At 36.3% G+C, this 26,742-nt stretch overlaps 1 long non-coding RNA gene across 1 annotated transcript; it reads left to right on the forward strand.

The window, feature by feature from the left end:
- Nucleotides 1–770: 770 nt before the first annotated feature.
- LOC101711148 (uncharacterized) lies at nt 771–17,056 on the forward strand. Its single transcript, XR_205321.4, has 3 exons — nt 771–3,226; nt 3,562–3,693; nt 15,813–17,056. It is a non-coding gene; the product is annotated as an uncharacterized LOC101711148 (long non-coding RNA).
- Nucleotides 17,057–26,742: the final 9,686 nt, after the last annotated feature.

Genomic DNA, 26,742 nt, shown 5'->3' on the forward strand with positions numbered 1-26,742 from the left:
GACTTTGGTTGACCCTGGGTAACTGAATCCACAGAAAGTGAAATGGTGTCTAAGGGAAGATGCTGTGGTTGGACTAATACTTTGTTTTTTTGTGTTTTTTTTTGGTACTGGGGATCGAACTTGGGTCCTTGCACTTTCGAGTCAGGCGGCAGAACCACTGAGCTAAATCCCCAGCCCCAATACTCACTTTGTTTGTTAATGTGTGTACTATTTGTTGCCTTTGTTCTTTGTTCCTATTTTTGTCATTCATTTTTTCCCTTTGTAGTTTTAATTGAAATTTTATGATTCCATTTCCTTTGCGTTTTCATAGCACATGAAGCTTTTTCAATAGCATATTAAGAAGATATTTATTTTTGCAATAATGGGGATTGAATCCAGAGCTTTCTCACTGAGCTACATCCTAGCCTCTTTTTTATTTTGAAACAAGGTTTCACTAAGTTGCTAAATTGCCCAATCTGGGTTTGAACTTTTGATTCTCTTCCCTCAACCTCCCAGAGTGCTGAAATTACAGGCATGTACCACCATACCCAGCTTTAATTAGACATTTTTAGTGGTAGCTCTACAGTTTGTAATGTATATTTATACCCAATCATATTCATGTACTAATAAATTTGTAGTACTTCATGGATACTGCAAGTGTTTCACAATTACTGCACATTTGTATTTTTCCTTCTTTTGTATCATTGCTGTCATTCACTTATAGAAATGCTATAATTATCAAATACATTGTTAGTATTATATTAAACAAATAGTATCTGTTGAGTCAATTAGAATAAAATTCAAAAATTTTATTTTATCTTTACTTATCCATTCTCTGATGATCTTTTTTTCTTCATATAGATCCCAGATTGTCACCGGTATTATTTCCTTCTCTCTGAAGAACTTCTCTTAACATTTCTTGCAAGGCAGATTTTCTGGTTTAATTTTTGTTTGTCTGAGAAAGTCTTTATTTTTCCTTTCCTTTTGAAAAATAATTTCCAGGATAGAGAATTCGAGGTCATTGTTTTTCTTTTTTCTCTCAACAATACTTTAAATATTCTATTGTACTTTCTTTTTGCTTGCATGGGTTTTGAGGAGTTGGGTATACAGTAATTCTCATTGTTTATAAGGTGCTTTTTCTCCTCTCAATTCTTTCTGCAACTTGAATATGATGTGCCTAAGTATAGTTTTTGGGAAGGAGAGCATTTATTCTACTTGGTGTTCTCTGAACTTCCTGGGTCTGTGGTGTGGTGTTGGACATTAATTTGGAGGAAATGCTCAGTTATTATTGCTTCAAATGTTTCTTCTGTTTCTTTTTCATGGGTTCTTCTCCTCTGGTGTCCTTATTCTACATATATTGTACCTTTCGTAGTTGTCCCACAGTTCTGGCACATTCTGTTCCATTTCCCCAGTCTTTTATCTTTTTGCTTTTCAGATTTGAACATTTCTATTGATTTATCATTAAGCTCAGGGATTGTTTCTCCTCAGTCATGTCCAGTTTACTAATAAACCCATCTTGTTATGGATGAGTGAGTTCGAACAATAGAGATGCACCACACTCTGTGCCAGATTTGAGCCCATTTATTATAGCCGGCGGCCGAGGGGGGCTAGTGCCCAGAAAGTTTCCTTGGCAATGGGAAGTGGTTTGATTTCTCTTTTTAAATTATGCTTTCAGTTGGGGAGGGCTCAGGTGAGAGCAAGTGGATTCTTACAGAAGCAGAATCAAGCCAGGCTAGTGGGAGGCACAAGGAAGTTTCACACACACTAGGTGAGCTACAGAACATCTTGCAACTGCAGCAAGTTTACTGCCACATAGGGTGCAGGGTTTTGGGTGCTTTGTTCACTTACAGGTACAAAATGGCATTGAGACACCAGATGGAGTTGGGTTGGCTATCACAATCTAAGGCAGCCTTCAATTCTTTTTTTTTTTTTTTTTTTAGGATGGGTGCTTTTAAATTGACAGTTAACATTCTTGGAAGCAACAGTTTAACAACAGATGGGTAATATAACAACAACAGATATAAATGATGCATTTATAAATGATTAACAACAGATATAAATGATGCATTGCTTAAAGTATAACACACAGTATACTTGATTACAAATTATATCCAGTCTATAAAAATTGAATACATACTGTATTTTAATAATCACAACAGGTCAGCTGTTTTTCTGGAGTATGTTTCAAACAGAATTGGCATATAACCCACACATAACAGTATTGCTGTGATTTTTAGCTATTTTATTTAAGGGTCCAAAATACATTGGGTTCATGAAATAACACTATTTGTGAATGTTCACCAGTTTTTTATTTATATTCCTTCAAAAACACTCCATACTGGTCTTCATTTCTTTATGGTATTTTTTGATTCCTAGCAGTTCTTATTGTTTCTTAGAATTTCTGTTGCTGCTTATATTACCCATCTGTTCTTGCATGTTGTCTACTTTTGCCATTAGTTCCTTATGCACATGAAGGTACAGTTACTCTGAATTCATGGGGTGATAATTCCAACCTTCCCGACGTATAAGCACCCCCCCTGCCCCCATGTAGTACACCTTGTAATGTTGCTGTTGGAAGCCAGTCCTGACATGTTGGGTGCAAGGAGGTATGGTAGGTAGGTCTGTAGTGATGGATGATAGGATGGTAAGCAGCAGAAGAGACCTGTGATCAGGGCTCTGTCTTTCAGTGACTCTGGGCCTTTGGGCTGCATACTACACTGCTGCTTTTCAGCTTCTTTTTTTTTTTTTTTAATCAAGGATCGAACTCAGGTCCTTGTGCTTGCAAGGCAGGCACCGGAACCACTGAGCTAAATCTCCGGCTCAGCTTTACTTTTTTAGGTGGGACTGGATGGTTAGAGGGGGCTGTATTTTGATATTTACTTTCCCCAGGTTTGTTAGGCTCCAATAAAACCCCAGTCAGTTAGGCTCTGGTAAAATAGTTTTGTTTGAGGCCAGGCCTTGTTATGATCAGAATGTTCTGAAATATTTCAAAATTATACCATTGCTTTCCTCTCCCCTTATACATTAATGTTTTTCCTTCTCCTATTGAGAGCCAGGGGATTTTTCTTTTCTTATCTTGGCTAGGATGACTTGGTGGAGCTCCTGGAGGCCCACAAGTGTGGGCACCCTCCCTAATAGCTGCCCTCCTGGAACTGTAACTCTCAGGCCTGAGCCCATTGAACCTCCACTAACTCATCCCACGGTGGTGCTGGGTCCTACAGATTCCTGCCCCTGGATTTCTGCTCTGGTGAGTTGTGATTCCTTGAACCCTCTTGTTGGTGGGGACTTTAACTATCTGACAAATCTACAAAAAGTTATGGACTTCCTGTTTGTTCAGCTTTTCACTTGTTAGGGCAAAATGATGACTTCCAATCTCATTATGAACCAGACAGCACAGATTTCTTTCCTCATTTCTCTTTCCTTATTTTTCTCTGCATGGTGATTTCTTGCTCACATGTTCCTTCTAGTTTGATGTTTATTCCCAAGCTGATTTTCCTTTCCTTTTATTTATTTATTACTAAATTATCACCTCATTTCTTTCTTCTTTTTTAAGCTTTTTTGTTTGTATCTTTTCTCCGACAGGAAGTACCGTGAGGGCAGGTTCGCCGGAAGGGTACATCTTGAGCTTGTAACAGCATCCAGCCCTGTTCTGTGGAATTTTAAAAGGAGGAAAAGAAGCTTTTATTTTCACAATAATGCGCACCTGAATTAAGTGTGAGTAAGTTGGATTGTATTCCTAAGGCAACAGAGGGCAGACTGTGTGGCTCAGCAGACCAGGCTCACCAGGGACGGTGAGGAAGACCCAGGGCCTGGTGGCGGGGGCAGTTTGGGGACCAGAGAGTATTCCTCAGAGGGACAGTAATGACACACTTGTGGGGAAGAAGGAAAAGCAGGCAAGGGAGGAGGGGCTGATGCATGCTGGTAAACTCTGTCAGGTGGGCGGTCCTTCAAGAGGGGCTGGAAAATAAACACCAGAGGGGTGAAGAAGAAGAAAAAGTCAGACTCTGGGGGTGGAGGTGAGAAGAATTGCTGAAAGTGAGGGATTAAGCGGTAACCATCTTGAAACCCAAACATGCCTTCCTGGAGGCGCCGGGAATGGCAGAGCACACAGCACACTGTTTGCTAGGAGGCTCTGCCCTCACTTAAAATAATCAAGACCACAGTGAGAAGTCACCCCAGCAGCTTCTTCCCCATGCTCTGGCCTAGACACAGGGGTCAGGCCACAGCCCAGGAGGCTGTCACACACCCGTGGTGACACAGATGGGCGGGGTCACTGGGACCCTGGGAACTGCCCCTTCCCTTTCTTTAGAGGACAGAATCTGGGATGGTTTCTTTCTGTCTCTTGTTTAAAAACAACAACCAAAAGCCTGCACACACCGTGGCTCACCACGGAGGTGGTTCTGCACGCTCAAGACGCCTCCTCTTTCAGAGGCTGCGGCTGCTGTGGAACCATGGGCAGCCCTGTCACCCCTCCCCTGCGCACTGTCCAGCTGTCTGTAAAGGTCCAGTGACAATGACACCAGCCCCTCAGCTCAGGTCTGTCTGTCACAACACCTAGGTGTGTGATGAGAACAAAGCAAGGGACAGCAAGGACAGACTTCCAGCGGCCTTGTGGACCAAGCGCCTTTGCTGTGGATCAAGGTTGACAACTCTCCAAGAACCCGTCACTGTGCGGTTCTTAGTGATGAGATGTCTGTCAGCTTATTTCTGAGTTGTTTCCGTTCTTATTTGCATAACTCTTATATGTTTTTTTAAATTTAAAAATAACTTTATTATCAAACACATACACATACAGAAATTAAAACCATTCAAAGAAGAACAATGCAAGGGAAAAAAACCTGCAATAATATTCAAACACAGTAGAACTCAACCAAAACAAAACTGAAAAGTACTTAAACATTTTTCCGTATAACTTAAAAAAACATCTCAAGCACCAACAAGACACCAGAGGATGTGATTTGTTTCAGAAAGATCCCCCAAACCAACAATGAACAAATAGTGGTCTGGAAAAAAACTCCAGTTAGCTAGCAGACTCCACATAAGCCAAGCTTCTCCCTAATTTAAATTTCGATACAGTCATATGACATGCGATGGAAACACAGTCCAAGAAATATGTTATTAGGCCATTTCATCCACGTGTATCCTTAATTACATTCTCAGTTTCTCACACTAGAGAAACTATTCGGTATTTACACATGTGTGTCCTATTTATTTCACTTGCGAGTATGGCCTCAATATACATCCATTTAGCTATAAATGTCTCTAGTTTCTGGTTCTTTATGGCTGAGTAGTATTCCATTTTATAAAAAAACCACATCTTCTTTATCCAGTCTCCAGTTGATGGGCAATTGGGTTGTTTCCAAGCTTTAGCTTTTACAAACTGTGCCTCTATAAACATGGGTGCACATATATTGCTGTGGTATGATTCTTTTAATTCTTTTGGGAAGATACCCAGCAGGGAGATACCTGGGCCGAATGGGACCTGTAGTCCTAGTTCTTTGAGGTATCTTCATATTGACTTCTATAGTGGTTGCACCAGTCTGCACTCCCACCAGCAATGGAGAAGGGTTCCTTTCTCTCCACATCCACGCCACCATTTGTTATTGGTTGATTTCTTGATAGCAGCCATTCTTTCTGGGGTGAGGTGGAATCTCAGTGTTGTTTTCATCTACATCTCTCGAATAATCAGTGATGTTGAACATTTTTTCTTATATTTATTTGGTGCTTTTACTTCTTTGTCTGAGAAATGTCTGTTCATTTCAGATGCCCATTTTTGAATTGGGTCTTTGAATTTGGGGGGTCTGACTTTTTTTAGTTCTTTATGTATTCTAGATAGTAGTCCTTTGTCTAAGGTACAGTTGCTGAAAATTTTTTTCCCCACACTGTAGGTTGTCTGTTAGCTCTGTTGGTCATTTCTCTTATAGTGCAGAAGCTTTTTAATAAGATGAGATTCCAGTTGTTGATTCTTTGTGCAAGTTCCCGTGCCACTGAGGTTTTGTTCATAAAGTCTTTTCCTACACCGATGTCTTCAAGAGTTCTACCTAACCTCTGTTTCAGCCGGTTCAGTGTTTCTGTTTTAATATTTAGATCTTTAATCCATTTACATTTTAGTTTGGTGCATGGTGAGAGATATAGGTCTAGTTTTAGTCTTTGGCAAATTGAAACCCAATTTCTCCAGCACCATTTATTAAAGAGGCTATCTTTCCTCCAGTGAGGGTATTTGGCTCCTTTGTCAAAGATGAGGTGGCTGAGTGTGTCTGGAGTTGTTTCTGCATCTTCTAATGTGTTCCACTGGACCTCAGGTCAGTTTCTTTGCCAGTACCATGCTGTTTTTATCACATTAGCTTTGTAGTATAGTTTCAAGTTGAGGGTTATGATACCCCCTGCCATGTCTCTGTTGGCTAGAATTGTTTTTGCTGTCCTGGGTCTCTTCTTGTTCCAAATGAATTTTTGGATTGTTTTCTCAAGGTCCATGAAGTATGCTGCTGGGATTTCAATTGGCATTGCATTGAATCTATATAGCAGCTTTGGAAGTATGGCCATTTTCACTATATTGATCCTTCCTACCCAGGAGCAGGGGATGTCTTTTCGTTTTCTGATATCATCTTCAGTCTCTCTTTTCAGAGTGCTATCGTTTTCAGAGAAGAGGTCTTTGATTTCTTTTGTTAGGTTGATTCCTAGGTATTTCAGTTTTTTGGATGCTATTGTGAAAGGAATTGTTTGCCTTATTTCTGTCTCAGTGAGTCTGTTGTTCATGTAGAGGAAAGCTATTGATTTTTGTGTGTTGACCTTGTATCCAGCTACTCTACTGAATTTGGTTATTAAGTCTAGAAGAGTTTTGGTGGAGTTCTTGGGGTCTTCTATATAGAGTATCATGTCATCTGCAAATAATGACAATTTGACTTCTTCATTTCCTATCTTTATTCCTTTTATTTCTTTCTCTTGTCTAATTGTTGTGGCTAATGTTTCCAAAACTATATTGAACAGGAGTGGTGATAGTGGACATCCTTGTCTTGTTCCTGATTTGAGTGTGAAGGATTTCAGTTTTTGACCAATTAGTATGATATTGGCTGTTGGTTTTTCATAGATGGCTTTTATCAGATTGAGGTAGAGACTGTCTATTCCAATTTTTTGTTGGGCTTTTATGATAAATGCATGTTGGATTTGTCAAATGCTTTTTCTACATCTCTTGAGATGATCATATGGTCTTTGTCCTTGGCTGTATTGATATAGTGTATTACATTGATTGATTTGCATATGTTGAACCATCCCTGCATCCCTGCGATCAATCCACTTAGTCAGGGTGTATGATCTTCTTGATGATCTTCTGCATTCTATTTGCCAGTATCTTATTAAGGATTTTTGCATCTATGTTCATTAGTGAGATTGGCTTATAGTTCTCTTTTTCAGTTGGGTCTTTCCCAGCTTTGGGGATCAAGGTGATGCTTACTTCCAGGAATGAATTTGGGAGTATTGCTTCCCTTTCAATTTCTTTGAAGAGTTTAAACAGTAGTGACAGTAGTTCCTCTCTAAAAGTCTTGTAGAATTCAGCAGTGAAGCCATCAGGACCCAGGCTTTTCTTAGTTGGTAAGTTTTTAATTAAATTTTCAATTTCATTGATTGATATTGGGTTGTTTAGAAGTTTTAGGTCTTCTTCGTTCAACTTTGGTAATTCATACATATCTAGAAATCTGTCCATTTTTTTCTGTTTCCCATCTTATTGGCATATAGGTTCTCAAAGTAGGTATTGATGATCCTCTGGATTTCTGTTGGGTCCATTGTAATTTCATCCTTTTCATTCCTAATTGCGTGGATTTGGGCCTTTTCTTTCCTTTTTCTGATAAGTTTGGCTAACGGCTTGTCAATTTTGTTGATTCTTTTGAAGAACCAACTCTTGGGTTCATTGCTTTTTTGTAATATTCTCTTAGTCTCCATTGCATTGATTTCTGCTCTGATCTTTATAATTTCCTCCCTTGTTTGAGCTTTGGGTCTGTCCTGCTCTTCTGTTTCTAGAAACCTGAGGTTCAGCATCAGGTTGTTTAATTGGGCTCGCTCTGTTTTCCCAGTATGAGTATTCACTGCTATGAATTTCCCTCATAAGACTGCTTTCATTGTGTCCCATAGATTCCGGTATGTTGTACAGTCATTGTCATTTAATTATAGGAACTGTCTGATTTCTTCTTTAATTCCCTCTGTGTCCAATTGGTTATTCAGAAGTGTGTTGTTCAATTTCCATGTGTTTATGAAATTCTTGAGGTTTCTTTTGCTATTGATCTCCAATTTCATCGCACTATGCTCTGACAATATACAGGGGATAACTTCAGTTCCTTTGAACTTACTTAAACGTGTTCTATGAGTGACTGTGTGGTCTATTTTGGAGAACAACCCATGTAGAAGTTCTTTATCATGTCTTCAGTTGTAGTGTCATGGCTGCTTTGATGTCCTCAGTTGCTTCAAAACATTAATTCTTTGTGGTGATTTTGATTTTGAGGAAGAGCCAGAAGTTTCATGGCACCAAACCTCGTAAATAAAATGGATGAAGACATACCCTGATGTTTTTATGAGGTTGCCTTTCCACTGGATGGCACTTGGCAACAGCATTTACCATATTTTTTTTTCAGGGGGCGGGTACCGGGGATCAAACTCAGGTCCTTGTCCTTGCAAGGCAAGTGGCGGAACCACTGAGCTGAATCCCTGGCCCCCATTTACCATATTTTTGATCACATCTTGAAAAAGGCACTCACCAATGGGGATTCCAGAACTGCTTCCCAAAGTGGCAAGAATGGTGGGATAAGTAGGTTAGAAGCAAGGGGCAGTGTTTTGAGGGGGATTAAGGGCAATATGTCTTTTACTGTAAGCATTTTCAAAAATTTAAACATTTACCACATCTTTTTATCAGCCTTTGTAGGTTCTCATTTCTCTTGGGTATATGTCAGGATTGGAATTGATAGGCATATGCTAATTTCATGTTTCTCCCTTGGAGAGACCGTCAGACTCTTTCCCAAAGTGTTTGCAACATTTATATTCTAGTCAGCTGTGGATGAGAGTTCCAACTTCTCATCTCTCCAGACTTGTAATTATCCATCCTTTTGATTATAGTTATTCTAGTAATAGGAAGTAGAATCTTGTGGCTTTGTTTTGCCTTTCTCTGAGGGCTAATATTGTCGAGTATCCTTTCATTTGCTTGTGGACATTTGTATATTTGCTTTTGAATAATGTCTATTGAGATCCTTTGCCTATTTTTAAACTGGGCTATTTGTCTTTGTATTTATTGAGTTGTAAGTGTTCTTTGCATATTCTAGATGAAAACTCATATTAGATGCAGAATTTGTAAATGTTGTCTCCTCTCTGCTTTCCTTTTCACTTTCTTGATGATCTCCTCTGAAGCACACACTCTAGTATTCTTTGAAGCACAAAAATTTTACATTTTGATAAAATCTAGTTTGTTTTTCTTTTCTTGATTGTGTTTTGATGTTGTGACTAAGAACTATTTTCCTAGATGAAGGTCATAAAGGTCTATATTTTCTTCTAAGATTTTATAGCTTTATCTCTATATTTAGTTTTAGGGTCCATTCTACATGATTTTTATTGTGATGGTGAGACAGATATCCAAATTTATTCTTTACATGTGGATATGTAGTTTTTCTAGCACCGTTTGTCAAAGACAATTCTTTAATTGTTTTGATACCTCTGTCTAAAATCAATTGATGAGAAGTTTTATTTATGGACATTCAGCTCTATCCACTGATCTATAAGACTATTCATATGTCAGTACCACATAGTCTTGCTTATTGTAATGAGTTTTGAAGTTGCTCTTCTGTTAAAAGATTCTTGTGGCTATCCTGGCTCTCTAAATTTACATATGAATTTTTAACATGAGTTGTCAATTTCTGCAAAATACAAAAACAAAAACAAAAAAACTGGAGTTTTGATAGGAATTATATTGAATTTGTAGAATAATTTGAGGAGTATTGTGTTGGCCCACTTTCCATTACTGTAATAAAATATCTGAGTTGATCAACTCATAGAGAGGAAAGGTTTATTTTGGGTCAAAGTTTTAGAGGTTCCTGTCCATTATAAGTTGGCCTGTTGCTTTGGGCTTGGGTGAGGCAGCACATCATGACATCATCATGTGGCAGAGCACAGCCTATTTGCCTTATGGCCAGGACATAAATTACAAAGGAGGGCCGGGGATTTAGCTCAGTGGCACCATGCTTGCCTTGCAACTGCAAGGTCCTGAGTTCAATCCCTGGTACCAAAAAAAAAGACTGAAGACTGATGTCCCACGTTCCCCACCAAAGCATGTCCCCCATGACCTAACATCTAGTAGGCCCCACCTCTTAGAGATTTTTACCACCACTGGAGGTTGTTTTTAAAGATGAGTGTTATCTTGAGAATATTCCTATGTAAAATTAGCATTGATGTTTGTGAGTAAATGGTAAAGAAATGAAGAAAACTGGCTAATGACCAGTAAGATCATGAAGCTGTGAGTTTTAAGCAGAGAGTTTTTTTTTTTTTTAAAGAAAAAAGATATATCAGGCAACATGTTGCTGCTTATTTTGATAGTTTTTAAATCAGAGGAGATGCAGTAGATGTTATATGCATAAATGTTAGCAAAACATTTCAAACAATGTTTGAAAATTTTCTGGGTAAAATTTAAAGATGGCTTGGAATTAAAAGCAGTCACATGGTTTGCAATCTGCTTTAAAGACTGTAAACTGCAAATGGCATTGTTTAGGAGTTGGCAGAGAAGAGGAACAGAGGTTGTGGAGTTGGCAAATTATTGCTGGAATCTATAATTCTTAAAAAATATTTAGAAACCTCAGGAGTTTATAAGCAGTATATATGTAGGGGAAAGAAGTAATTTCTGTCCTCTTTGTGACCTTGGTGCTGAGAGCCAGCACCTCCACAAAGTGGCAGGAAGGGACAGTGCTGTATGCAAAGGAACATTTCACCTTCAGCCATGGTGACCAGCAGGGTCCTGAGGTGTTTCATGGGAATTACCTCTCTGTGGTGATTGATGGTTTCCTACTCTGAGAGGTGTAGGGATTCAGCAATATTTCCTATAAAAGAAAATTGTCTGTATTCCAAATCTTTGAGGTTTAGTTCATGTAAGTTATTCCATTCATTTTCTTGAATAACTTTGGTATTATTTGCCTGTTTTATTGATGCTATTTTCAGTGATTAAAAACAACACAATTTTGTTGTTCAGGAGTGGACTGCATTATGCTTTTCAATTTCTCTCAGAAATGGAAATGTTTGACAGACTTCCTGTGGGAATGCAATTATCTGGTTAATTTGAGTACATTATGGGAAGGAGATTACAAAGTCTTTTTAGATCTCACACCTCCACATTTGATTCTAAGAAAATGCCTACCTAATAGAAAAGAGATGTGGTGAGATTATATCAAATATTTCAAAATTTTACAAAGGGAATTTCTGGAATCATTGATCAGAATTTTCTGTATTTATTGTAACAGACAATACTTCTCCATTCCTGGAAATTTGTTTCCATTTATTTTCTGCCTATTTCCTTCCACACCCCTTTGATTTTTCATATCTATTCTGAGAACAAATATTCAAGGAAACACTAACAAACAAAACAAAGCCCATTCATAACCCCATCACTCCACCTCAGAAACATTTGTGTTACATTTTCTTTGAGTAAATTTTTTTTTTTTTTGGTACTGGGGATTGAACTCGGGACCTGGTGCTTGCGGGGCAGGTGGCGGCACCACTGAGCTAAATCCTTGGCCCCTGAGTTAATTTGTTAATTTTGTCCATATGTAAGTAGAGTCTACAATTTTAAAAATTTCACTTAAAACTGTCAAGAATATTTCCTTACAGAGCTACAAAGTCTTCTATCATTTCAGTCTGAAAAGATGAAATAGCAACTTTCCTAAACTCTTTTGTGGAGATCATTATAAAATGTGATCAAAGTGTCCTCATCCCTTTCCCAAAAAAATGAATAGGTCCTCAGGCCTCTATTCAAAAGAGCTCAGCCTTTTCAGGGAATAAGTTAGAAAAATACTAGGTGCTCAGTTTACTTGCTGTTCAGCCCCAGGGGCAAATAAAAAAAAGTTTTCATTCCAGAAGTAAATCAATCCTGTCACAGAAAATTTAAAGAAGAAAGAAAGGGGAAGCTGGAGGTGGAGAAGAGGAGGATAAAGAGGAGCAGGGAGGAGGATGAAGAGCAGGAGGGAGGAGGAGGAGAAGGAGGAGAAGGAGGAGGAGGAGGAAAGAGGAGGAAGAAGGGGGAAGAAGAGGGGGAGGAAGAGGTGAAGGGGGAAGAGGAAGAGGAGGAGGAAGAGGAGGAGGAGGAGGAGGAGGAGGAGGAGGAGGAAGAATTAGCCTTAATTTCACCATTGAATTATTTCCTTCCACTTTTTAAAATCAGGACACCCCCTTACCCCAACTGTCAATTCTGTTTCCCTTCTTTTATCTTTTGTATAAAAATACAGAAGAATGGGCAGGGGATGTAGTTCAGTGGTTCTGCTGCCTGTCTTGCAAGCACAAGGTCCTGAGTTCAATCCCGGGTACCAAAAAATCCTCCCAAAATACAGAAGAGTAATGAATATATTCTTATTGTAAGTTATTAAAATAATTGTTAAGTAGAGAGGAAACAATAAAGTTCTCCTGCCTTCGGGCACATTCATTTTCCCCCTTTCGAAGTAAATTACTGTTAACTATTTTATGAATAGAATTCCAATTTTATTCCTAGTTGGCTACATACATGTAAGTATGCACACAGTTATTTCTTGTCTTTCTATGAACAAGATTATGTTTATGTCATTGTGTACCTTACCTTTTCAGTTTGAAATATACCTTAGAACTAGTTTCATGTTAGTGCTTCATTAGTCTCTTTTATAGCTATTTGATATGCTACAGGAGAGATTATGTCCGAATTTAAAAATATTTCCTCTACTGATAGATATTTAAGATCATTCCCCCATAACAAACATGCTGCTGTGAATACTATTGTGTATTATATTTTAGAACAAGTGAAAGAATTCCTATATGTGAGTCTCTTTTAGTAGAATTCCAAGACCATAGTAGATAAGTTGAGTTTGAGAGATGTCAGACTGGCTTGAATTTATACCTTCTCTGATGGTATTCTGGGGTGTCTGTTTCCTTTATTTTTATTGATTTTTATATGATAAAGGTAAAAAATTGACATTATGATTGACAGTTCTTTTTATTATTTTAATTTGATTTGTATTTGTATTATAGTAGATAACTCTAACTGTCCTCTAGTAGCCCTCTTCTTCCTTTTAGTAATTAAGGACCACATTTCCCAGCTGCCTTTGCAACTTACTTTGGTCATGTAACTTAGCTCAGGTCAGTAAGATGGAAGCAAAAATGATGTGTGGATCTGTCTTGTTTTCCTTTTTTTTCTTTTTCCAACATTTGGAAACACTTAACCTGAGCATTTTTTAAGGTCATGTTGTAATAATAGCAGAGCTTCCCCCTCCTGGTCCAAGTGGCTACCACACTTCTTAGAGCAGAACCTATACCTTACAGAAGAGAGAAATAGACATGTATTTTTTATTGAATCTGTATCTTTTGAGATCTCTTATAGCAGCTTGACCTCCTAACTAAAGAATACATGCATCTTTTAAAAAGTATTGGATATTTATATTTTTTCTTCCATGGCTTATTTTATTCAAACTGTTTATTTTTCATTTAGGTTTTGATCTCTTTTCATATTTTAATGGATATCTTCATATTCTGGAAATGTCTTCATTGTTGAAAATATTAAGAATAATTTTTCAGTTGTCATTAACTTTATTATGTCTTTCAAGAGAGAACAGTTTAAAATTTTAAAAAATGAGAATGTAGACTCATTTTTTTTTTTTTTTTTTTACCGGGGATCGAACTTGGAACCTTGCGCTGCCGAGGCAGGCGTCAGAACCAGAGCTAAATCCCTGGCCCCTGTGTGGACTAATTTTAAGTGAGAGAAATTGTAAGACACTACAAGCAGTTGAAAGGATAATTCAACTACATTTATAGATAAAGAATAGTAATAAATTAGTAATAGTAATACATAAATGTGAAAATTAAAGGGTACAACTTTTTTTTATACAATGGCAGAGAGAAGTCAATTAAACCTCCCCTGAACAGAGTTTAGTATTTTTGTATTTATACAAGAATTATTTTGCATCAATACCAGTTATCTCTAACTTGCAGAGGTGTAAAATAGCTCAAGGGCAGTGAAGGGTCTAGATTCAGAGTACCTGGAAGTATGCGCAGTAAAACTGCATAGATTTCCACTGGAGACACTGAGTAATCTTTTTTGCTTATTCCAAACGTCTTTTCCCGTTGTAATGTTCTAATTGACAGGTTCCCTACTTCTCTGCTTATTTTCTGAATATTTGTGCATCTTTCTCCCCCTGGCTTTTTCCATTGAGCTTCTTGTATTGCTTTTGTGTTATACAAGAATGCAAGCTGCGATGGATTATTTTTGTTTCCCTCAGTTTTTCCATGTATAGCGTTGGAAGAAAATCTGATAGTTAGTGGAATTAATTTATCAAAACTGGGAGTTACTGGTTAACTACAATGGGTGTTTGGCCTTCATGGAATGTTGCTCAACTGTGTACGGTATAAAATGCCCCCTGAGAAAATGTCCTTGGAGACCTACGAAAAGTGAAAATTTAAATTCTAATGAAGCCAACTCTAAATCTGTTACATTATGGGATCTACATTTTATATGTTCTTTGAAAAACACTAGTTAACTTTATAGTATAAGTTTAAAAACTTTTCTTCTGTTGCTATATAGTTTTATAATTGATGTTTCATGGCAATTATTTATTTCTTGAAAATTTGGCAGAATTTGCATATAAATGTTTCAATTAATGCTATTTTCTTTTTTTAAAATTAATGCTATTTTCAATAGTAAATCTTTGATATTTTACAATTGTTTGTTTATGTAGGCCCCTACCTCATATTGAGCCTGTGCTAGTATACTTTATTTTCCTGGAAAATCATCAATTTCACATAGATTATAAAATTTATTTGTATAAAATTGTGTATGATACTCATAAATTAAACTTTCAACCCTCAATTTACAATGCATTTTATTTTTATATTCATTATTTTTGCTTTGTTTTTCTCTTTTTTCCTAACTATAAGCTTATCAGAGTTTTGTTTATTTTATTAATTTTATTGGTGCATTTTAGGTATACAATATAATGACATTTGTCATTAGAAATTTGCACCTTTACATAATCTCTCTTGGCTCTTATTTGAGTTTTGTTTATTTTATTGTTCACTTCAAAGAACAAGATTTTGATATTACTGAATAATTACTTTTTTCTCTTGTTTATTTATGGTTGAGTTGATTTCTGTTTTTCTCCTTGATAATGCTTTCCTTCAATTTTTCATTGAACTTTTTGTATTCTTTTTTATAGTTTGAATTGTTTTTATCCTTTCTTTTTAAAAAATAAAGCTTTACACTTTCTTCTGACTACTGTTTTGCTTTCATCTATAAGTTTTGTGTACATATTTCAAAATAATTTGTTTTGATTGCCTCATTAACCAGAGTTATTAAAAATAGTGCTAAAATGTCCATGTGAATGTCCATGGACTATTTCACTGTCCTTTTGTTACTCATTTCTAATTCTATTGTATTGTGGACAGAATTAAGATTTCTTGATTTCTGCCTTTGATAATTGCTCTTCTTTTTGGCATGAAATATGGTAGCATTTGCCTTTATTTTCATAACGTTTTAAAAAAAAGTCTTATGGTATTTTAGCAATATGTTGTTTATTAACTAATTGATAAAATTTAAAATGACATTTTTACCTCTTTTTACTTGCCTTCTTATTTCTTATCAGAAAAGTGGATTAAAAAATCCGATTGGTGTGGTGGCACATGCCTGTAATCCCAGCGCTTCGGAGGAGGTTGAGGCAGGAGGATCAACGGGAGTTCCAGGCCAGCCTGGGCTACAGAGCGAGTCCCTATCTCAAAACAACAACAACAACAACAACACCAAATAAAAACCAAAAGCCCAAAATCCCATTTGAATTTTGGATTTTTAAATTTCTTCTTTCACATGTATAAATTTATGCTTGAGTATAAAAACTTACGAGTTATGTCTTCTTGAGTGAATTTTAACTTTTATTAATAAGAGAAGTTTTTATGTCCCTTTATACTTTATCTTGATTTTCTATTAATTTTATTTCATTGTCTTTCTGTTACTTTTCCATTATTATATATTTCCCAGCATTTATTCTCAATTTTTCCATGTTCTTTCATTTTATGTGTTTTTATTTTGAACAGTATTTAGCTGGAGGTATTTAACACATTCACTTTTTAAAAGTGATTACCTAAATATTTAAACCTATTTTTACCTTTAAAAAAATTTTATTTTTTATCTTTTAATTTTACATTATAAAAATTTTATGTGTTTTCCTTCTTTCCTGATTTTTATTAGATTAAGTCTTCCTTGTTTTACTTTTCCCTTCTAATTATTTGGAAATTTTAAATTCTATATCTTCTTTTTCAGGAGCATATCTTTAAATTATTTATTCATTTGTCATTGAGATAATTCACATACAATAAAATTCATCCTTTTAAAAGTCTAAACTCAGTGGGTATTTGTGTATCAAGAAAGTTGTGCAACCATTACCACTATCCAATTCTAGAATATTTTCATCTACCCTCAAAGAAACTCTGTACATTTTGGCAGTTGCTACCTATCCCACCCCTAAGACAGGCAGCTTCTAGCACCCACTCATCTGTCCTCTGTCTCTATGGCTTTCCTTCTTCTGGATATTTCATATAAATGAGATCATACAGCATGTGACCTTTTGCATCTGGCATCTTTCCCTTAGTATAGTATTTCCAAGATTCATCCATGTTGCAGCATGAATTAGGACTTCATTCCTTTTTTTTTGGCTGATTAATGTTCCATGTTATGGATATACTGCACTATGTTTGTCCATTCATCACTTGGTAGCTATTTGGGGCTAAAAATAAATATTTTTATTTTTGTGAATAATGCTGCTGTGAAAATTAGTGTACACATTTTTATGTGAACATATGTTTTTAATTGTTGAGTTTGTACATAGGAATGAAATTTCTGGGTCATATGGTAACTCTATGCTTAACTTTTTGCAGAATTGTCAAACTGTTTTTCAAAGTGGCCATACTATTTTACAACCCCATCAAAAGTATACTGGGTCTCCAGATTTTCCACATTCTTATTTTTCCATCTTTTAAAAAAATCTTGTTTCCCATCTTTTATACTATAGCCATCCTAGTGGGTGTGAATAGATATATTTCATTGTGGTTTTGATTTGCATTTCCATAATGGTTAATGACATAGAACATATTTTCATGTGCTTTTTGCCTATTTGTGTATCATCTCTGGAGAAGTGTGGATTAAGATTCGTTACCAATTTGCAATTCAGTTATTTGTCTTTTTAAAAGATTTCTTTTTTTGTTATAGATACAAGTTCCTGTTAGATATATGATTTGCAGATATTTCTCTTATTTTGTTGGTTTGCCTTTTCCCTTACTTGATAAAGTTCTTTGAAGCACAAAAGTTTTAAATTTTGATGAAGTCCATTATATCTATTTTTTTTGGTTCCTTGTGCGTATAGAAAAAGACCTTTCCTAGCCACAAAGATATATTTTTTATATTTCCTTCCAAGAGATTTATAGTTTTAGCTTTTATATTTGGATCTATTATGAGGGGTTTTTTTGTTTGTTTGTTTTTGGTACTGGGGATCAAACTCGGGACCTTGTGCTTGTGACGTAGGTGGCAGCACCACTGAGCTAAATCCCTGGCCTTATTTTGAGTTTTTTTAACATTGTCTTAAGTAGGAGTTTGGTTGCATTCTTTCTCAGGTGGATATCTACTGTTACAATCCTATGTGGTGAAAAGCTTATTCCTTCTTCATTGAGTTGTATTGTTTCCCTGTTAAAAATCGCCTTATGTGAAATCATAATCTGGATACTTAGTTCTATTACATTGATCCATATACTTACCTTTCTGCCAGTATCTGACAGTCTTCACAAGTGTAGCTTTGCAGTAAGTTCTGAAATTGGGAAGTTGAGTCTTCAACTTCTTCAACTGTGTTCTTCTTTGCCAAGATTGTTTTGGCTATTCTGTGTTCCTTGCATTTTCATATGAATTTTAAGATCAGCTTGTTAATATCTCTACAAAAAAGCAGTTGGGATTTTGAAAAGGATCACATCGAATATACACATTAGGTTGGGAGATATTGCTGTCATAAAAAATTAAGTCTCTAATTCAATGAATACAGGATGTTTTCCATTTACTTAGTTCTTTCATTTCTTCCAATGTTTTACAGTTTTCAGTGTACAGGCCTTGTTCATCTTTTGTCAAATTTATTCCTAATTATCTTATTCTTTTTAATATTAATGTAAGTATAAATATTTTCATATATTGAACCATATTTTTTATTGGCAACTTAGGGTGCAAAGTATTTTATTTTTAAACTTCTAAACTTTGAAAACAAGGTGGCTGAGGTTAAGTAATACATTTCTGGATAAATAGCACTTGGTCATGTATAATCCTGTTATTTATTTATTTATTTCGGGGGGTATGTTGCTGGATGTAGTTTGCTAGTATCATGTTGAGAATCTTGTTTGTATTCATAAGTGATGTTGATCTGTTTTCTTTTTCAGTGATGTCTTTGATTTTTGTATCACAGTTGTACTGACCTCATAGAATGAGGTAGGGGAATATTCTTTTCTCTCTACTTTTTGGGAGAATTTGTAAAGTGTTGATATTGCTATTTCCTTAAATGTTTGGTAAAATTTATCAGTGAAGCCATCAGATTCTGGAATTTTCTTGTGAGAAGTTTTAAAAATTACTTCTGTAATCTTTAGTTATAGGTCTATTCAGATTTTCTATTTCCTCTTGGGTCAGTTTTTACAGTTGTGTCTCTGGATTTGTCATTTAACTCAGGTTGTCTAATTTGTTGGCACATTGTAATTTACAACATTCCCTTATCATCTCTTTTATCTCTATAAGGTCAATGATAATATCTCTTTCACTCTGGTTTTAGTAATTTGAATCCTGACTCTTTTCCTGTCAGTCTAGGTAAAGGGTTATCAATTTTGTAGGTATTTAAAAATAACTCACTTTAGTTTTCAATGTTTTTTTTCTATTGTCTTTCTATCCTCTATTACATTAACTTCTTTTTCCATTTTTGGGATACAGGTTGTGATACATAATAATTATATATATATATATATATATATATCATCTTAATTATAAGATCATCTTAACTTCCTGGTCAACCCTTTTCCCTCATTCCTAGATCCCCTTTCTTTCTCCACAAAGTCTACCACCTTCTTTCCTATCACCTCTCTTTTACTTTGCTCCTTACATTATTTATGTTTTGGGCTTCTCATATAAGAGAAATCATGTGATATTTAACTTTTTGTGTCTATTTATTTTATTTAGTATTTTCTCAAGGTACATCTATTTTCCTAAAATGACTCAAATTTATATTTCTTTGCTGAGTAGTGAATATATATATTTTCTTTATCCATTTATTTGTTGCTGGACATGTAGGCTGCTTCTAAGATATAGCTATTATGAATTGTGCTGCTAAACATAAGTATGTATGTATCACTGTAATATGATGTCTTTAATGTGAGTCTTTGTATTATTCTTACATTAATAATATGATATATTTGTATTATTTCTAGTGCAATTAGGGCTGTTGAGAAAGTCCTCATCTATTCCTATGTCTTCAAGAATTTTAGCTATTTATCTTCCAGAAGATTTAGTGTTTCAGTTTTTATATCTAGGTCTTCGATCCATTTTGATTTAATATTAATACAAGATAAGAAGTATGGGTCTATATTCTTTTACACGTAGAAAACCAATTTTCTCAGCACTGTTTGTTAAAGAGGCCATTTTTTTCTCCAGTATGTATTTTTGGTCCCTTTGTCAAAAATCAGATGGCTGAAGGTGACTGGGATTGTTTCTGCATCCTCAATTCTATTCTAGTGATCTATTTTTGTGTATGTTGTTTAGTTTCCATATATTTGTGAATTTTCTAATTTCCTTCTGTTACTGATTTCTAATTTAATTTCATTCTAGTCAGAGAACATAATTCTGTATTGTTTTTAATCTTTTAAAATTTATTGATACTGGTTTTGTGGCCTAAGCTATGTTCCACTCTTGAAAATGTTTCACATCCATAAAAGATGTGCATTTTGTTGCTGTTGGATGGAGTGTTCCCCGGCATACTTCAGGTCTGGTTGGTTAATAGTGTTGGTTGAGTCTTCTATTTCCTTTTTGCCCCTCTAATTTGTTGTTTTATGCATTAATGAAAGTTGAGTATTGAAGCCTCCAACTATTATTTTTTTAGTCCTTTTATTCTGTCAGATTTTACTTTGTGTATTTGGGGACTTGTTAGGGGCCTATATGTTTATTATTGTTATATCTTCTTGATTGGTTGACTCTTTTATCATTATAAGGTGTCTTTTTTCCTTCTAGGAATGATTTTTGTTAGTCTCATTGCTTTTAGTGATGCAGATCTGCTCAGCTTCTATTATAGTTTCTCAAGATCATAGCTATGGTGGAACAGTACATGCAAGCATTAAGCATGACAGTTTTCCAAAGTTTTAGTCTTTAATCGCTTTTAATTTCTTTATCCAGGGCAACCACTTGCTGTGGCCTTTTACAGATAACATTTGCCATGGATTTTGTATGCTTAGGTCCATGACTACCAAAACAACCTGAGATGAAGTGAAGCGCAAGAGGAAACAATGCCATCAAGAGTAGGTAAATGTGAGGTAGGCGTTAGAACTGGAACAGGAATGCATAGTTGAAGACAAGGCAAGAGGAAAGTAGAAGAAGTTCTCCCCAAATTCAAGGTGAAGGGTGTGACCAGACATTTTAAAATAAGGGCAGTTTTCTGGAAGCCCGGCCTTGAAGGATCTCCACCTCCATTCTGCCTCCCTCATTGCCATCACCACCCCATCTCCAGGGGCTGCCAGGCTGGGCTCAGGAGAAGCACAGGAACAGGGAAAGTTAAAACCACACACCTCTCTGTTCTTAGTAAGTTTCAGCCAGTTTTCTGGAATTCTCCCTGGATTGCTGTAAGTTTTTCATTAATTTCCAGAGTGTTATGAAACTTGGTTTTGACAACTTGTTATTGTTCTAGTTGATTTCGTGGAGAAGATGTTCAGAACTCTCTACTGCACCATTCTGGCTGATGTCACCCCGATACCTTTGTTTTTAGCACCCAGGCTCTTCTCTGCATGTACACAATTAATTAGTATTTTTATCTTTCCCTCTTTCAAGATTAAGGAATAATGTGGGTGTGATTTTGCTTTCCCCTTTCTTAGGTCTCTGCCTCTCTGTCTGTGATGTATGGGGTGTTTCGTTTGTTTCAGATTCTATCAATGAAACAATAACACAATTGTTTAACTTTATTGACATATATATTATATTATATTATATTATATTATATTATATTAGTTTCTTTTGTTCCTGTCTTGTCTTCCTGTTTGGCAAAGTACACTTTCTGGTACTAGTTTCAGTGACAATTTATGGTCTAAGACAGTGATGGTTAATCTTTTAGAGACTGAGTACCCAAAATGCAACTCAAAACCCACTTATTTATCACAGTGCCAATACTGCAATTAAACCTGAATACTGAGGTTTTAGTTTAGAAAAAACAGCTCATACATTAACATCTTTTGTCTTAAAAGAAAAATAAAGAACAAGTATGCCATAGGTCCACCACCACTGGTCTAAGAAATGTTCTGAGTCCTATGATGTGAATGTGTATTTATTTTGGTTCTAATACTTGAATAGTAGCTTAATTGGATATAGAATTTAGGTTCAAAATTATTTTGTTTTAGAATTTTGAAATTATTTTTGCATTGTCTTCTTATAAATATATTCTTTGAAATGATGTCAAACATGGGAAAAACTACAACAGTACAAGGAACTCATACCCTTACTGAGACTTGCACTTTATCTCTTTTTTTGAAAAATTATTTTATTTTCTCCTTATATCTATTTTTGAATCACTTGAAAGCAAGTGGTAGACATCCTCCCCCTTTACTTCTAAATGCTTCAATGTGTATTTGCTAAGGGCAAAGCTATTCACTCCTATAATAATCTCCGGTCACATTCAAATGCTGCTAATTGCTGTACAATGAACTTTATGGTATTTTATTTTTCTGCTCAGGATCCATTTAGTTTTCATGTCTCTTTGATCTTTTTGTAAATTTGAATCATTCCTCAGTCTGTCTTTGTCTGTTATGGCATTGATATTTTTGAAGTGTACAGGCCAGTTTTTTTCTTGAGAGACTGAACTGTTGTGGATTTACCTCAGCATCTTCCATCCTCACTCTTTAAAAGTCAGAAAGTTAAAACAATCTGCTTTTGGAATCTTCAATCCCTGAATTCTTCAAGGCCTGCTTGAGCTCAGAATCCCTGGAGATGCCCCTTAACAACTCCTCTTGGGGGCATATGGCTTTCTGCAATGAAAAAGCAGCCAGGAAAGAGAACTCAGCATGGTTGGAGCTATTCAAGCCAATCTCTCCCCAATTCCCACACTACAAATCTTACATCTGGAAGACTGTACGCTGCCTTTTTTCAGCCACACTTACAGCTGTCAACAGCAACTACAGTCACTTAATATTGAAAATGCCAACAGCCGCAATATATCTCCACCTATGACTGTGGAACATGATGGCATCAGAAAAGATTTAGTGTTCATTGTCTTTATCTTTATGAAGAAGTGGAGGCCTTGGGAGATGAAGGGCTGGTGAAGGCCACATAACTTGTTAGTGCCATAGTCACATCTTGAATTAATATTCTGATTTATTATTTAAAGTTGCAATGACCCAGCACTGCTAAGGAAACTGTTGGTTAATGATGGCAAGGATACAATGGCCACCTTAATTAATACCGAAAAAGGAAGGGGAGACAGTTTACATCTTCAGGACTAAGAAGCTATGATTCTGCCAGTCCAATTAAAAACCCCAGGTGGATGATGATATACATGAAGTAGTTTGGATGGGGCTCTATGAGGTCACCAAAGAAAGCCTGCCATCCATTATTCTCCGAGCATCTTAACTGTCAACACATTCAATTAAGGGACCAGTAGCAAGGAGGCTGTTCCTAGTTAACAGCCAGCAATGTGAAGGGTTAGGGGTCTTTAATTCAGAGGAAAGACTCCAGCCACATAAGCTTAGCGATTTATTGCTCAGCCAGAGATGAGTGCTATGAGATCGAGGGTCACATCCTTCCCTACATCTGCTTCTGATCAGCTCAGCAGAGCTGGTTATTCATGTCAAGAGTTCTTAACCCCCTCAGTTATGTGGGAATGGGGAGACAGTGAACAGAGGGAGGGGAGGGCTGGGAGAATTTGGAGGTTAGAAGGTTAACACTCATTTAGGCCCCATCAATATCTGCCCAAGGGGTTTTTCCTGATTGCACATTTACCAGCAGAATGTATGAGCTGAAATGATGATGTGTTTTAATGTCTGTTTGGATCTGGACATTAAATAAAGTGGAGCTGTGCTTTACAATTGTAGAAAAAAACTTTGTGTTTCACGGCAAACTGTGCCTCATTGTAGCATATTCTTTTGCGTCACCCATTCTAGATCTGTTCTTTGTCTTTGAGCTTTGCAGACCTTTGTAATTTGTAGGTAACGGATAGATATGCAAACTCTGGCTTGTCTGATAGTGATAATTGACTTTGTTTCTATTTACAATTCATCTCAACATTCTTTTACTCCATAGAGATTTGTGATTTTTTGACTTCTGAACCAGTGAAAATGTCTGTCTGCTTCCCTCATCCTGTGAGTCAGGTAAAATCCATTGTCAGGTAAAATCCATGTGTCCATTTTGATGTCTGTAAGACAGAATGGTTTTACCTCTTTCTGAACGTTATCTTTTAACACTAAATCCTTGAAGCTTCAGCCCTTCATTTTCCCCATCTTTCCAAGATTTGGTTGTCTAGATCAGTTCTCTGGAGACTTTTTAACTAGAACTTTTAAATGTCAGTCATTTAAAACAAAACGCAGCTGGATTTTTTGTTTTGTTTTGTGCTGGGGGTTGATCCTAGGGCCTTTGTGCTGAGCTACATTCATTCGTCTACAGCCCATTTGTCTGTCTATCTATCTATCTGAGACAAGATTTCACTAAATTGCCCAGATAAGACTGGAACTTGTGATCCTATTGCCTCAGCTTCCCAAGTGCTGGGATTACAGGCATGCACCATCATGCCTGGCTAACTAGAATCTTTTTTTTTTTTTTTACTTTGGTTACCTCTTTATTTACACAACAGTGTTCATATTTTTGTCTTGCCCAATACAGTCACAGAATAACTTTATCTGATTTGATGTGCTCTGAAACTGTTTATATATTTTTTTTCTGTAAATTCTTTTATTGGTACATTTTAGGTATACAATACATTTACATTTATCATTGGGTGCTTGTACCTGTACATGATGTATCTTGGTTCTTATTTTTTTCCCCATTACCTGTGTGCCTTTCACTCCCTCCATCTTTCCCTATTTGCATAGACTTCATTTCCATTTTTTTTCTTTTCTCATAATTTTTCCTTTCCTTTCCCTTTCCCCTCCCACCACCCCCACCCCTTTGGACCTTTTCTTCCTATTTCAAATTATCAATTATAGAATCTTTTTAAAAAATTAATATTATTATTAGAAGGGAATGGAATTAATATGAGAAAATGAAAAAATAGAATCTTTTTTTTAAATGCTCTTTTCTGAATTTTTGGTTTAATTAACTGGAAATAACAGAATTGTGTCCTAAGGTACCTACTTGCTTTACCAATTTTGTATCAAGGACCTGATGGAAGCTTAGGGTTGGCAGAGGGAGTGGAAAAGTCAGGCAAGAGAAACGAGTGAAGGCACTTTCATGTGCTTCGCTTCAGGGCTGGCATTTCAGAGCAGGAATGGCTCAGGGTCGCATTTAATGGCCCAACCTGACCTGGAACTCACCTCTCCTGAGTCCACTTCGCAGTTTCACCCTGCTTCTTAGAAAAGGAGAGGAGGAAACCTTTTCTTTTAAATGCCCCCTTCCCAACTCAGACCCTCAAACTGTACAATGCACTAACTCTCTGACGGTCTAAGAAGAAGATGTGGCCCATAGGTGACCAAAAGCTGAACAGAGCAAGTCACCTTCTACCTGCCTTCCATGTTGCTCTTCCTGAGCTGCTATGGGATGTGTGGGGTCACCACACCACATAAGGGCCTAGATGGTTGCTTTGTCTTTAGCTGTTTTTCTCATGAGCTGGAGGAAACATAATGTCGGGTGACCTTGGATGAGTCCTATAAATTCCCACTCTCTTCTCACAAGATGAGAGGGGTGGACATGGTCTAGAAGGCTTCTCTGTATTCCAGCCTGGAAGCATCCAAAGTCAAGGTCCTTGGTCCTTTGAAGTGGAAGACAACCTATTAATCATCATGGCTCTCTTTTGAATTGTATTGGTCTTTCACAAAGGATTAAGAAGGTGCTTCTCAGTTTGTTGTAGTTAAGAATGGGAGGGCTGGGAATTTAGCTCAGTGGCATCGCGCCTGTCTTGCAAGTGCAAGGTCCTGAGTTAGATCCCTGGTACCAAAAAAAAGAATGGGATTTCTTTGGTTCTGAAGCAGAGTTTGCCTGGCATATTCCTTGAGATTCCTGCTTACTGCAGGTAAGCTGTCAGTTCCAGGTCATTGGGTTATATTTCTCCTTGTTAAAAGCCTTCTTCATGAAATGTTAGACACTGATGAAGAAATTTTGGTCAAACCAAGAACATACTCAAAGCTCAAATATTTTGTTAGAAATGTTAAAACTTAATTCCTTTAATGATTTTAAAGCTCATAAAATACTTGTGATAACTAATCATGGGAAATAGCAGAAATGAACTTTGCACTGAGTTTCTTGTTGGTTTTGTTGCCAGACAGACTGAAGCAAAATAAAATATTAAATAGAAACCCCCTATACATGACCTCACCAATGGACACCATGACAATTCAGACATAGTGCCTTTGAGTACAACAGTACAATTTTTTACTTTCAAAGTATTTTGCCTCTGTTACTGTGCTGAGGTTTTTGGTTTTTTTTTGTACCAGGGATCAAACTCAGGACCTTGAGCTTGCAAGGCAGGCATGGTGCCACTGAGCTAAATCCCTGGCCCATGTGCTGAGTTTTGAAACAACTGTGGCAGCTGTTTTCACTTTTGGATGAAGTTCTAAGAGGTTAAGTGGCTCTGTCAGGGTTGTATACCTGTTAATGAAAGAGTCAGAACTGAAACGGGCTCCCTTGACCCCTAATCCTCCCTGCCTTAGACGGTGCCATCTTACTTCGGTTAGCTAGGAATGAAGGCTCTCTTTAATCATGAAACTTTCCTTTCTGAAGATTTTTAAAGGAAAAGTATATAATTTCTAAAAAAGTGAAAACAGACCAAGATGTAAATGATTTGTGATTTATTCATTGATCAACTTCCATTTTAGAAAAGACAAGAGCAAATATATATAATTAATATTTACATTCTTTTTACAACAGGAAATATTTACATCATAGAGAATAAATACAAAATAGCAATATAAAACTCCAAGACAACACAGATACCCAGGGCAACAATTTTAGCAAGGAAGTTCCAGCAATGTTTTCCCTTCTAAGCCGGAGTTCTTAAAGGCTGTTCTCTAACTCTTTTTTTTAATGTAATCAGTTACTGTTTTATCTTTTAACTTCATGGGTTCTTGAAAAGAGCCTTGGTTTAGTGTAATTAGTAACTGATCTTC

The sequence above is a fragment of the Heterocephalus glaber genome, unplaced genomic scaffold, assembly GCF_053883595.1.
Source record: "Heterocephalus glaber isolate CG9 unplaced genomic scaffold, H.glaber_assembly_v1.0 deba00001497, whole genome shotgun sequence".
In the NCBI taxonomy this organism is placed as follows: domain Eukaryota; kingdom Metazoa; phylum Chordata; class Mammalia; order Rodentia; family Bathyergidae; genus Heterocephalus; species Heterocephalus glaber.